This window comes from Protopterus annectens, chromosome 2.part0 (genome assembly GCF_019279795.1).
Source record: "Protopterus annectens isolate FY-2018-M chromosome 2.part0, PAN1.0, whole genome shotgun sequence".
NCBI lineage: Eukaryota > Metazoa > Chordata > Ceratodontiformes > Protopteridae > Protopterus > Protopterus annectens.
The window spans coordinates 233984847-233999810 of NC_056728.1; positions in this window are offsets into that span (position 1 = coordinate 233984847).

A 14964-nucleotide genomic window follows, 5' to 3' on the forward strand; every position below is an offset into this window, starting at 1 on the left:
CTAAAATTCGACTCTGTTGTACTTTTTATAAAGTCCACTGAAGGAAACTCATGAACAATCCTGTATCAGAAACCATAACAATTGTGGCAGCTGTGATGGGCTCTCTTCCCCGGGCCAATAATCAAGGATCCTCAATCCTCACCACTGACACTGGTGAGAGACGGTCACTAAAAACAGGAATGGATTTATACAGTATTTGCAGATGCACCTCTCTGCATCAAACACAGTTTCCCCCAAGAGCGCACAGGGAACACCCTCCAGACGTATTACTGGACTATCTGTGTCTCCAGATCCCAAACAAGACTCACTTTGAAGCACTGTGTCCCAGTTCCAAGTAGCTGACACTCCCACAGATTTTCACACACAGAACAGCTACAGTTATTCCCCTCTACAAAGGTGGCCTAGCAACAGACCCAGGGAATTACAGAACCATAAGTCTGACCAGCCTCATCTGTAAGGCCATGGAACGTATCATTATGAACCTCATAATTAAAGACATAAGTGACCCCCAAACCCTAGATCCTACCCAATTCTTCTTTGTGAAGGGCAGATCCTGCCTGGTAAATCTGGTGGAGTTCTTTGAAAGTGTAACCAAGGCCATTAATGAGGGCAGATCTGTGAACACAGCAAACCTCGACTTGGCAAAGGCTTTTGACACAATCCCACATTCAGGCATTACCAATAAACTTAGCATACATGTAAGATGGCTTGCTAATGACTCACAAACCTGACACACACTATCAAAGTGGGTGACTTTACATCAACCAGCAGACCAGTTACCATCAGGGTGTCACAGGGGTCAGTGCTAGGCCCCCTACTGTTTGTTATATACTTCTCAGAAGTTCAAGTCAGAACTAAAGGGTTGTGGCTGACCAAGTTTGCAGATGACTGCAAACTAGGTGCAATCATTGAATCCCCAAATGATGCCAGTATACTCTAGGATGGTTTCACACAGACCACCAACTGGTGTATTAGTCACAGTCTCAAACTGAATGCACAGAAATGCATCATCATTCTCTTCAGCACAAACAATGTCCCTTCACACTAGCAAATCGATAACAATACCCTAAGTACCTGTGAAGTGGTAAGGGACCTGGGATAACAGGTTGACTGGGACCTTAACCTCGACCACCATGTGACTACCATTGTAAGGAAAGCTTTCCGTGTAGCTAACTTGATTAGTAAAGGCATCACCTTGAGAGAAAAAGAAGTTATAACCCCCCCTATACTCGACACTTATCCAGCCCAAAATTGAATATGATGCTCCATTCGGTAGTCACTGTACTAAGCACTTAGAGCAATTAGAGAGACCTCAGAGGTTTCTAACAAAGAAGATCAAGGGCCTCCAGCATGTGCCTTACACAGACCGACTAAAATCCCTGTCACTATACTCCATATTGTATAGAATTCTTAGGGAAGACTTATGCCTGGCCTACAGAGCAACCCAAGACCCAAACCTAATGAACTTACTGCATATCCATAAATCAAATGGATCTAGGGCTACCCATTTCAAGAACTTAAATATGGCCTGTGACTTAAACTGGACATGCTGGAGGGACAGATTTATTTCCCAGTGACTACCACACCTTTGGAACAGGCTACCAATTCATGTGAAACAGAGCACCTCTATGACACTGTTCAAGAGGGACCTGGATGAGTAGATGGGGCACTATAAATTCTAACCGGGGATAGCACCACAACCCTCCTGGACATGGGCAGTCATCACTAAATGCAATCTTGGGTATTGACTAGTACCTGTAAGGTATTACATTGGGTTGAAACAGCTAGGCTTAAAATGACCTCCAGGTCGATAACCTAGTAACCTCCTATGATCCTTTGACCTGCAAAAGGAATGTCATGGGCTATGGGTAAAAGTGGCAGATGGTAGGCTGTGTGCACTACCAACTGCTGTATTACCTCACCCTCTAGCCATCCCTCAGGGATCCACTGTCTATACAGCAACCCTTTATTCCAGTATACAGACTCCCCTTTTCCTTGAGCTTCAAGTGTCTTCATAGCTACTTCCCTCAAACTTTGTAAGGTAAGCTCTGAATGTTTTGAGACCCCCTCCCAATTCCCCTTCCACAGGTAGCCCAATATCTTCTAACAGCAGTGCCTCACTGTCAGCTTGGGTACTGCCACTCACCTCTGTCCTTGCAGTCACCCTGCCCACTGGAACATCAGTATCGCCCAGCAGCTGTGGCTCACTTTCAGGCTCACTGCTATAAGGTAGCTCCCTGTCTGAAATAGCCACATCACTAACCTCAGCTTCAGGTGTGGGGTCTGTCTGGGTCTCCCCTAGGCTACCAGATGTACATGCCTGTCTTCAAGCCTGAATGCATGTAACTGCATGCACACAAGGTACTACATTATCAAAATTATTCCCTATTAAGACATCTGCAGGAGTATCCTTAAACACAGCTACCTGTTTGCTTCCTTTTCCACCCTCCCAGTCAAGGTGACCCTTAGCCAAAGGTATTTGAATGGGATCCCTCCTAAAGCTCTGATTGGAGTGGACTGCCCAAGCAAGTACTGCTTCTCTTTAACCACTGCAGGCTTTGCAAGGATTTTGTCACAGGCTGTGTCCCTCTTAGCAGTGGCCTGTCTTCCATCCACTAAGACAAAATTCAAACTCCGGTGATAGTCTGGTACCCTTGTTGTCTCTGCTGTTTCCAGACAACTTACTACTGGCATGCTGTTATTCCCACTTGCTGGCTCCCTCACCTTTTGTTCCCCATCTTGCTTCAGTGGACATTTGTATGCAACATGGCCCCTCTGGTTACATTTAAAACATTTAACCCCTGATCCTGGCCATGTACCTGAACTAGTGGCTTCCCCTGTTACTGGTAAACTCTGTTGGGGTGATTTAGGCTGATTCCACACAGGAGATCCACCATGGGTTCCCTTATATCCATGTGCAGTACTGGGTATCCCCTTCTTGTGTAGTGATGCCCAGTTTGCTAAGTAGAGATCCCCTTTTCTTCCTATTTCATCTGCAGATTTACACTCTCGGTCTGCCAACCAGATTCTTACGTCATCAGGCAAAGTACTAAGGGCTTGTTCCCTCACCAAAAGGTCTGCCAGTCTTTCAAAAGTGGTGATCTGACACCAACTCATCCACCTATGAAAATAAGTGCATCTGAAGTAGGCAGACTTCATTTGTCTGCAACCTGTGGGTATCGGATCCGACCTCGGATCTGAGCCGGCATTTCAAAAAGCTTAGGCTCCGAGCTCCTAGCTCCCCCCTCTACCCATAATCCCCTGCCAAGCCCTAACTGACTCCAGATTTCATTTGCCGCTTTTCAAGTTGCAACGGACTCCTCGAGCTCCTGGTTACAGATAAGAGTTTTGACTAAAAATTTTTGAAAACTTTAAACTTTTATAAGTTAGTTAGTTAGAATGTATGTGTTAGGCTTTCCTCTCTCTATCTTGTTAATTTTTCTTTGGGTTTTGCGTAGTTTGTGTGTTTGTGTGTACTGTGTGTTTTAGGCCTGTTAGGGTTTAAGATGTCAGAAGCCCATAAGGCAGTGTTTTCTAAATGTACCGAGTGTGGCCATAAGCTGTCCCCAGCGGATGGCCACACTCGGTGCGTTAAATGCTTGGGGGTTGAACACCTGTCATCTGGTTGTACCATTTGTGCAGGGTTCAACCCCCGAGCTTTAAGGGAGCGGAGGTCGAAGCTTGTTCTGGCGGGACTTCTCCCTCCAGATGCGGCTCCGGCCTCTGCCCCTACTAGCCAGCAGCCTTCAGCGGGTGCTGTGGTCTCCCCTCCCCTCCCCCGGCTGGGACTCAACCTCCCTCAAAAAAGCCGGAGGAGAGGGAGACTTCAAGGGAGAGAAGAAGGAGAGACACAAGGAGAGGCACCACAAACGGAGAGCCGAGACCTCAAGTTCGGCTCCTCCGTCTAAACGGGCCTCCCCTGTGTCTTCTAGATCTCCTCCTCCTCGGCTCCACTCCCCTCGGTTCTCTTCTGGGCCCGAGGAGGAGGAGGCTAGCCCTTCTGTGAGGTCCCCGAGGCGGCTCTCTAGGTCCACTTCGGTGGCCTCATCTAGATCCACCTTTTCCATGAGCGAAGCAGACATGGACCGGATGATGAGGCGTTTCATCCAGGCCCAAATGCAAATGGGAGTGCTCTTAGCCCCCCCATCCGGGAGGGCTTGACCTTTATTCACCCCCTTGGCTCCTTCTCTGACCCACACCCTGGGTTCGGAGCTGTCGGTGCCGGGCAGAGTTGGATCCGGGGGTGGGTCGGATCCGATAGGTCGGCGCACCTCGGATCCGACCCATCCCTTGAGTGCCGGGTGCCGGACCCGACCTCTCGGAGCCGAGGGCCGAGCCTCGGATCCGAGGGAGCTGGTGTGTCTTCGGCTCCGTCTAAGTTGGAGCACACCGGTCTCTCGGATCCGACGGTTTCGGCTCCGACTCCGGTCCGTGCGTCGGATCTGAGTGGGGGTCGGCTCTCGGGGCTTAGAGAAGCTGGCTCCCCCTCGGCCTTCGACGTAGTGGAAAGGGCACTGTTGAGGACTACCGGACCCCCGGTCCCTGCCATGGCTCCACCCCGCACTCCATTGCAGTTGGGTCAGGCTCTCATCAGCCGGTCCCAGGGACAGCCCGCCTCGATGTCCCAAGTAGTTCCCTTGGAACATCTAGCTGCTGAAGAGGACTCCTCGGACAGTCCCCCCGAGGAAGTGCCTCGGAAGCGTAAGTGCAAAAGGAGGCACATGGACTCCCCAGAGTCCATTACTGAAGACACAGACTTGGATGAAGGGGAGGGCTCCCCAAGATCACCCCCGGAAGACATCTCCTTTGGAGACACTATGGAAATGTTAAGGATCAGGGGGGGGTGGTCTGCCCCCAAGGCCTCCTCAGACGAGTCTGTGTTCTTGGAGGCATTCGAGGCGGGCCCATCTACCTCTTGGGTGTCCCCTCCTGCTGATCCTCTGGTGGACCTTATATCCACCAGAGCATGGAAGGATCCGGACACCGTTGAGCCTATACCCAAGCGTCCAGACCGTATCCTGAGCCCCCCGGTGGACCGCACTCACTGGAGCAAGGGCCCCCCGGTAGATGCCATGATGATGGCTGCAGCCACGAAGAGGGAGTTAGCACAGGCGAGTCCCTCTATGCATCCTCCGGGCAAGGAGTCCCGCTCGATGGATCGCATTGGGAAGCGAGTTTTTAGTTCAGCAACCTTCTCTTTGAGAGTGCTGAACTACATGGCACATGTTATCAGGATGCAGCGGGACCTGATTAAAGAGTACGCTGCATCCCCCCCAGAGTCCATGTCGGTTGAGGACAAACAAGTGTACTCAACCCGTATAGCCACTCTTAGAGCGGTTTCCAATACGTCTATGCAGCTTTCTCACGCTACCGAGGGAGCCGCTAGAGCTAGCGGAGCGGGCCTAGTCATGAGGCGTCAGGCCTGGCTCCGCCACTGTGATTTCGCAGAGCCCTTCAAGGCGACTTTCGCGAATGCCCCCTTTGATGGTTCTGCCTTGTTTGGCAAAACTGTTCGCGAAACGTTAGTCCAGAGCAAGAAGGACGGGAAGACGCTGTCTGCCGTCGGAGTCCGCTTCTCAGCTCCCCAGAGGTCCTTCTCGAAGAACCAAAAGGGACAGAAGAAGATGTGGTTCCGGAAGTCGCAGCAGTCCCAACCTGCTCCGGATAACCAGTCCTTCCGTGGCAGAGGAGGACAGGGAGGTCACCATCCTAGAGGCAGAGGGGCTCCTAGAAACTTTGGGTCCAGAGAACCTTTCTCTGACAGACCCACACAACAGCCCTGAAGGGTTGCCCGGCTGTCCGTCTCTGGAGGCAGTCGGGGGGCATTTTTCGAGGCACCTGACTTCTTGGGAGTCAATCACATCAGACCGTTGGGTGCTTTGTGTGATATCCAGAGGTTATACCATTCCCCTGAGCAAGATCCCCAGATCCCGCAGCCTCCACGATGTACCACCCGACCAAAGGGAGGCAGCAGCTGTCGAAATCGAGCAGCTGCTAGAAAAAAGAGCCATCCAGCACGTCCCCCAAGATCAGACCGGATCAGGGTTTTACTCCAGGTTCTTCTTGGTGCCAAAGAAAACGGGGGACTTAAGACCGATCTTAGATCTTTCCCTATCGAACCTGTCAGTAACCAAGCAAAAGTTCCGGATGGTCACCCTACAATCTATACTCCCCCTCTTGCGGGAGAATGATTGGATGTGCTCTACAGACCTCAAGGACGCGTACTACCACATTCGGATGGACAGATGGTCCAGGAGGTTCCTTCGCTTCCGGCTGGGAGCCAGCCACTACCAGTTCAGGGTCCTCCCCTTCGGTCTCACCTCTGCCCCCAGGGTGTTCACCAAGGTACTAGCAGTAGTAGCGGCCCACCTGAGACTCCAGGGATTACAGGTCTTTCCATACCTGGACGACTGGCTCCTAACATCATCATCAAGGCATCTACTGTGCTCAGCCAGGGACTATTTCCTTCTTATAGCCCCAAGGCTGGGCATCACCATAAACTGGGAAAAATCTTTACTGCACCCCACACAACTTACAGATTTCATAGGAGGAAGGTTGGACACAAGATCAATGCGGGCCTTCCTCACCCCAGACAGGCTGTCCAGCCTGAAGTGTCATATCACAGCATTCCTACAACCATTTCCGACGGTGGCTTCAGTCCTGAGGGCCCTGGGATCAATGGCAGCAGCTATTCCACTTATTCTTCATGCTCGCTTACACATGCGGGTTCTTCAATGGACCCTACAGGTCCAGTGGTCCCCGCTATACTCCTCTCTCAACAGCCCAATAGCGGTCAGCAAGGCATGCAAGGACTCCCTGTTTTGGTGGCTCCAGTCTCCGGAGCCTCTAGCAGGGAGACCCTTTTGTGCAACATTCCCCCGAGCCACGGTGTCTACGGATGCTTCTCGCCTCGGGTGGGGGGGGCATTCTGCGGGCAAGATTGTCCAAGGCACGTGGAACACCTCAGAGACCTCGTTGCATATAAATGTCCTGGAGATGAGGGCGGTGCTCCTAGCATTGCAAGCACTTCACAGCCTTCTTCCTACAGGGACTATTGTGATCCAGACAGACAACATGTCGGTAGTCTGGTACATCAACAAGCAGGGAGGAACCAGGTCCTACCCCCTTTGTCAAGAGGCCATGAGAGTCTGGGAATGGGCAATTTCCACCAAACGCTTTCTTGTAGCAACGCACATTCTGGGAAAATCCAACATCCTTGCAGACAAGCTCAGTCGCACCATTCTTTACCCGCACGAGTGGTCTCTCAATCCTCTGGTAGCGTAGAAGATTTTTGCTGTCTGGGGGCAACCCTGTTGCGATCTTTTTGCTTCTCACTCAAATGCCAAATGCGACAGTTTCTTCGCTCTACTTCCCCCACCTGGGGAATCCCCGAGAGACGCTCTGGTGCATGCTTGGCCTCCCGGTCTTCTTTATGCCTATCCTCCACTACCTCTGATGCAGAGGCTCTTGCAGAAAGCCAACAGTTTAGGGAGCAGAATGATTCTCATTGCCCCGTTCTGGCCTCGTCAGCCCTGGTTCCCTTATGTATGGTCTCACAAAGTGAATCCGCCCTGGATTCTGGATCCAATCCCGGATCTCATCTCCCATCCTCTAGGACTCCCGGTCCCAAATCTACACACCCTGAAATTGGCAGCCTGGCTGCTCCAGTTCCATCCTTGATTAGGACTCCCGGTATCTCGTCACCTGTCAAGGCCATTTTAGTGGCGGCTCATAAACCTTCCACTAGGAAGGTTTATCGGAGCAAATGGAAAAGGTTTTCTATTTGGGCGGTCCAGAAGAGTATAGATCCTTTTTCAGCACCTATGTCTGCGGTACTGGACTTCTTAACAGACCTCTTTCATCAAGGGGCTAGTTCTTCCACGGTAAAGGTACAAATGGCAGCGATTTCCCATTATCATATGGGTCATGAGTCAGCTCCCCTCATGACTGCGAAAATTTGCAAGACCTTTCTTAAAGGAGTTTTTCTGTTGAGGCCACCGGTCAAAGAAGCTATACCACCTTGGGACCTATCCTTAGTTCTACAGGCCCTTACTGCTCCCCCCTTTGAGCCTGCAGCTTCTGCAGATCTAAAGTACCTTTCCTGGAAGACTGCTTTCTTGGTAGCCATCACATCAGCCAGAAGAGTGTCGGAACTTCAGGCTCTATGCATCAAACCGCCTTACCTCTCCTTTTTTCCCGATAGGGTGTGCCTCAGGACCAATCCATCTTTTCTTCCAAAAGTTTCTTCGGAATCTAATATTAATCAATCAATCAACTTACCTGTGTTTTTCCCCAATTATAAAAACAAAGGAGAATATAAGCTGCATTCTTTAGATGTTCATAGACAATTGCGCTTTTACATTCACAGAACGGCTGGTCATAGACAATCAGATCAACTGTTCGTCTCCTTTGCTAAATTTGCTATGGGCAAAGCGGTTTCCAAAGTCACACTGTCGAGATGGATTGCTAATTGTATTCTGCAGGCTGATGACACTTCAGGTAGGCCTGCTCCTCAAAGGGTCACTGCTCACTCTACTAGGGCAGTTTCCACGTCAGCCGCGTTTAAGTCCCGAGTGCCATTGGATGATATCTGTGCGGCAGCCACTTGGACCTCGTCTCATACCTTCATTTCTCATTATAAGGTGGATGTTGTTTCCAGGGGAAGAGCATCCTTTGGCTCAGCGGTGCTCCGGAACATCCTTCCATGACGGCCGCCCAAGATTTAGGTAGCTGGGGACTCTGTCCGACAGGTTGCAGACAAATGAAGTCTGCCTACTTCAGATTTAGAAGTTATGTACTCAATATAACATTCCATCTGAGTAGGTGACTTCATTTGGATGCAACCATCCCCCCCCTCCATCCCCCTGACCTTTATACAACAAGAGTTCATGCATCTATTTAGATACTTTTTATTCTAGTATTATATAGGCAAACTCAATCTGAGGTCAGTTAGGGCTTGGCAGGGGATTATGGGTAGAGGGAGGAGCTAGGAGCTCGGAGCCTAAGCTTTTTGAAATGCCGGCTCGGATCCGAGGTCAGATCCGATACCCACAGGTTGCATCCAAATTAAGTCACCTACTCAGATGGAACGTTATGGTGAGTACATAACTTCTAATTAACTCAGCAATATAATCACATACACTTTCATCTACCTTGTGCATATGCTCACGAATCTTTTTTCTGTAAGCTTCAGGTGTTAATTTATAACAGTTCAATAAACATTGTTTCACTCTATCATAGTTTAAACAATCAGTGTCAGACAATTTGGAAACAGCAGTTACAGCTTTACCATGGAGTAAGGGGGTCAGGAACCATACCCAGAGCTCTTGGTCAACATTATACCATTTACATACTCTTTCAAATATACGAATAAAACTATCAAAGTCATCCCCCTTTGCAAATTGTAGAAGACATTTACTGACCTTTTGTGCTTCTGGGGTCTGGTTATTCCCTTACCTATTCCCTCCATGACCCTGACGAAGAGTCAACATTTCCCTCTCGTGTTGTTGCTGCTTCTCTTTTTCTTCATTCTCTAATCGCCGCAGTCTCATTTACTTTGATCTCCAAATGTTTGACCTCCAGTTCATGCTAACGCTGCTTCTCCTTTTCTTCGGTCTCCCAATGGTGCAGTCTCTTTGGTCTCCAAGTAATGCTGATGCTGCTTCTCCTTTACTTCAGCCTCCAAACGTTTGCCTCCAGTTCACGTATCTTTAACTCCAGATGGATTTTAAAGTCCTCTGAGGAAAAGGTGAACTGTCCTGTTTCTGAAGGCCACACATCCCCAACACAGACTGATTGTCCTCCTGGTCACTGGTCCAGTCTGCAGCTGTGATTAAGGTTGAAATTACTTCCTGTTTAGTCCGGTTAGTATGCACCAGTCCTTTGGCTTTGCACACCTTGGCCAACTAGTTCTTTGTCAGCTTACCAAAATTCTGTACTAACATCTTTCCCTGCTTTCCCTGACTAAACTAAACTAACAAAAATAAATCAAACTGTTTTGAAGATGAAACTCTGAATGTTTCCTTTGTGGCTGTTGAGAGCACACACACCTTCAGTGACAACTGTCCACAAGCTGCTGAAGTTCAGTTAATATCCCACCACTCTGCCAGCAATATGTGACAGCCTCTCTACCCAGGGCCAGTAATAAAGGAGCCTCAAACCTTACCACTGGCACTGGTGAGGGATGGTCACTAAAATCAGGAATGGATATACATAGTATTTTCAGATGCAGCTCTCTGCATCAAGAACATTTTCCCCCAAGAGCACACAGGGAACATGTTCCAGACCTGGAGCTGGACTATCTGCCTCTCCAGACAGCTCCAAGTAGCTAACACACACACACTCACACACACTCACACACACTCATGGGAAAGGCTGTAACAGATTTACTAGCTATACCCCTTCTGCCCAAATTATAAAGTAACCACGCTGCCACCAGTCAACAACTCTAAGGCTCTTACAAGGATATCCAATAACACTGAATAAAATCAATATTAATATAAATGTTAGAGTGTAAGCACAACAGCAGTGCTTTTCAGAGTGGTCATGGCATCACTAAAATAAACACAAGTACTCTCAAGATGTTAAAAGTGTTCTCTAAAAGACCGGCCAAATGAAAGGTGTAAAAATATTTAATAATAAATAGTAAAATAGAAGACATGAGAATACTAAATATCTAAGTACAATAAACACCAGAGTTTCAATCACAGGAGAAATAAAAATAACACAGTTGGACAGATCCAAACAGATGCAGAAAAACACTACTTAACTAATCTCACTCTATTTCTTGACTGTCTAAAGAATAACTAAGCTAACTTAATACAGCAAGGCAAGATTAGATGCTGAGATGCTTACTTCTACAAGGCAAGGTGATGAGCTTCTAACTAACTGAATTGAACTCAACTGAACTCAACTAACTATGATCATTGACATATATCTTTATATCAGGTTCCAAAGAAAATAAAAAACAAACTGCTGTGAGAGTGCCATCCTCTCAGTGCTGGTTACAGAATGACATCACATTTGATCACCTGACTCTGGTACAATACACATTCAAAGCTTTGATAAGATCTGTTACAGTACTTGAAAATTATAGAACAATTTCAAAAACATCTTTTACTCTTCCCTTCCACAATTCTTTGTTTAAACACATACATTTAACCAGTTATAATAACAGTGTTGATACATTTTTAACACAAGCATCTGGATAAGTCAGTGTGATAGCCAAATGACACATAACTCCAACCAACTACGCCGGCACATGCCACACATGCATTGCTCCACTCTCCCTGGCACAGACGGCAACACTTCACATTATCACAGGTGCCATCAAACCCACCAAAGATTAAAAAAAAGGATGCTGCAACTGAACTGTTGATGATCCACAGGGTTCTCATCTGAGACTTTCCAAGGTTGATTGTTATGTCCAAGGACTAAAGGGGACTGAGAAGAAAATTCTTGAGGGAAAGTAGAGTCTCCAGAGATGGGGCTGTTAGGATTGAGTTTTCCAAGTACAGGAGGACTATGGAACCTTGGAGTCAAAGAGCTGCTCTTGCTTTAGCCATGAACTTGGTGGACACCCTGGGGGCTGTAGTGAGATTAGAATATAGTGTCCTCAAGTGCTAATAACTGGCTCCTAAATGGAAGTTAAAGAAATTTGTGGTCTCCTTTGAGACTTTGATGTGTTGGTATGCATCTTGGAAATCCAAAAAAACACACATTTTCACCTTTAGACAGGCAGGGTAGGATGGAAAACACCATGACCATTCTGGCTTACCGATCTAGGTTATTCAGATTAAGAGAAGGCTGAATGTCATCATTCATTTTTGGTACTAAAAGGAATTATGAGTAAAAACCATGCCACTGCCTATTTAGTGAGACCTCTTTGATGGCTATTTTTATTACTAGGCTCTGGACCTGAAGTTTTATCACAGCCCTCTGATATATTGGGTCTTCAGGGAAGGATGAGACTGTGAACTGGGAGAGGATAAAATCTCTGGATATGGTATATTTTCTCTACCTGTCATCAGTGATGATCTGCTACAGTGGAGCAGTCAGTCCTTCAGGAAAGTGAAAACTGCCCACCAGAAAGTTTGTGACCCCTGATTATTATTATTTATTTTTATTTTTCTAAGAACCACATCCTGTGTGAGCATGCTTATTCTGGAAATTGTTGAATCCTTGGTGACGCTTACAGAAACCTCAAATTTTTTTTCTGGTAAGGTGCTAGAACCACAGTTGATAAATGGACTGTGATCCATTCTCAAAAATGAATACCGATAAGTCTGGAATTTTGCTTTAACTTTAGTTAGAGTAGTGCCCACAATTTCCTGTCTTTCGTGGTCACCTTTAACCAAATCACCAAATAACAAGGATCATTCAATGTATGCATTCATGAACTGGGCTTTGTAGTTCTAGCAACGTTTGTTAGAGCTGGGCAACTGTCCTAGCCAAACCATTAACAGCATGTTGTATTAGGCAGCTGGTATGATTTGCAACAGAGATAAAATATGCCAGTTGGGACTGTAATTTGCTCTTAAAGTCTAAATCTGGAAACTTCTCCAGAATCTTTGCACATGCATAAGGTAGTTTAACACCCTGAGGGAATAGCTCGAAGATGAAAATGCATACTTCCCTAAGCTGTCCAAGATGTCTGAATCTTAGGGGATGACCAACCCTGAGACCCCCACTGTGTTCTACAACCAGCTGGGGCAGTTCAAGAAGGAGTAAATAATTTTTGTCTGTGCATTTAGTAACAGAAGCCACCACAATCTGCAGGTTTTCCCAGATATCATCTGGAACTAATTTGACCAGTTTTTTGTCTACAAGTACTTTTCAAGACGAATACCTGGATGACTGGAAGAACTCAGCCAGGATATTGTCTGACTCTAAATGGTTGTTCTGGATCCAGTTAGCATTGGTCATGATGAACTCCAAGATTTGGGGTCATCAGTATGTAAGGCAAAAGAATTAAATGCCTGGTCATCCATGAGCAGGAAAGGAGACACTTCTAGGGAGTTTTTGTGCTTCCTTTTAGACTTGGCCCTACTTCCTGTCCTAGGATGGGGAGACTCAGAGTTAGCAGGAAGACTACATTCCAGAATTAACACTGGTAGCATCCTCTTTTAAGCAGATGAAGATCTCAGATGAGCCATGGCCTGAGTCATATTAGGGGAGGTTCATTCAGGAAGGCGCGCATTTTAGGTGTCAAGACCTACCACAATACCAAACCTGAGATAGAGACCACCAAAACAGAATGAAGCTGACTCCGAGAATGTACAAATCCGCACTAAAGTTGGGGAAGACAGAATGGCCAAAATCATAAAATCAAGACCAACATTTATGCTTTCAGTCAAGGTTGGACTTACCAATATCGAGTGCTGAAAGACATCTTTCAGGACCTGAATACTAAGTTCAGTGACAACAATACTGAAGTGTGGTCTATACACTATGCTAGAGGGGCTAATTCAGAGAAGATCAAAGACGGAATCCTCAGCGCCAGTGGCTATTTTGACACTGAGACAATCAAGGCAACAGTATCAACACCACTGGGTTGACAGGGTCCATCAATATCAGTACTAAAGTTGATGAGTCAACTGATGTCAAAAAAGGTACTGGTGGTTGTACCAGTCCAGTGTTACTTTGGTCTCTCTGAATCTGTATACCCCCTGTATATGGCATTATGGCTACCCATACACCCTGCATGCTTAAGCTTGCATAGATTTTCTGACTCATTGCTCCTGGTTTTAGTTCACTATCCCTAATATACTTCTGTAGCTCATTTATTCTTCATTACACCTTTTGCAACACTCCCACATATCCCAGTAGGGTGAAATTTCCTTGCAGATGAAAGGAACTCATTGTACTCTGGTGGTGGAAGGGGGTGCAAGAACTAATGATCAAGGTTGCAGTCTTGGCCATCATATTAGCAAAGAGGATGATTTTTCTTATACTTTGCCCTGATCACTGGTGAAGAGAGACAAACTGTCACCTGAGTAGCTAGATAAAACTTTCTACACACTCAGGACTAACCCTTGTCCTCACTAGAGGGTATCATGTGGCAGGAAATGCACCTCATCCCATCCCAGGAATGGATAGCTATACATCTGTTTCTCATCTCTTTTTGTCTTGACCGACTCTCGTGCACCAGATGCAGATCACAAGACAAACACCCCTGGTCGATCTTTATAATAGTATTACTGTCTGTAAAGCAGTATGTTTTAAGCAACTGTCATCTGTCTAAATCCATGCTATGTGTTAATTATCATTATATTTACTTACACTGAGTGCAAGATGGTTTCAAAGCCCACCCAAAGTAAAATTAGTTTATATAAGATTTGATTTTCTGGGGAATATAACATTTTATTTTTCAAAACAAAGTAAAATTATATATATAATTTTGGATGTTTTTTGTTATAATTCTGAATGTCTTTGTCAGAACTGGAGAAACAGCCTTTGCTGGCACATAAAAGAGACTCTGTGGAACTATTAAAAGCAGAATGGATACATCAAGATGAAAAACAGGAGTTCTTACCACAAGCACCAGGTGGAGAAGTACAATCATGTAAGGATGAGCTACCAAAGGCTGGCACATTTCCTGTCCATGAAAAAACAGCACTGAAAGAAAATAAGGAATTGCCACAGACAGTGGCTTTTACACAGCCACTACACATGGAAGAGAAAAAAATGACAGAAGCACTGCCTGTAACTGAGGTGACACTGGAGGCAGAAGAAATTGAACATAAAATAATGCAAACCACTAAGGAGCTACCAAACAGTGAGGCTGTGGCAGAAAGAGATCACATCCCAGTCCATGAAGTAAAAGAAACAAAAGAACTGCTACATTTGAAACCACAGCTACATGACCCAAAAATAGTAATGGTGAAAAGTCCAGTGATGGAAGAACTACCAGAATTAAAGCATGTAACAGAGAAAAATGATGTATCACAGGTCAACCTTCCACAG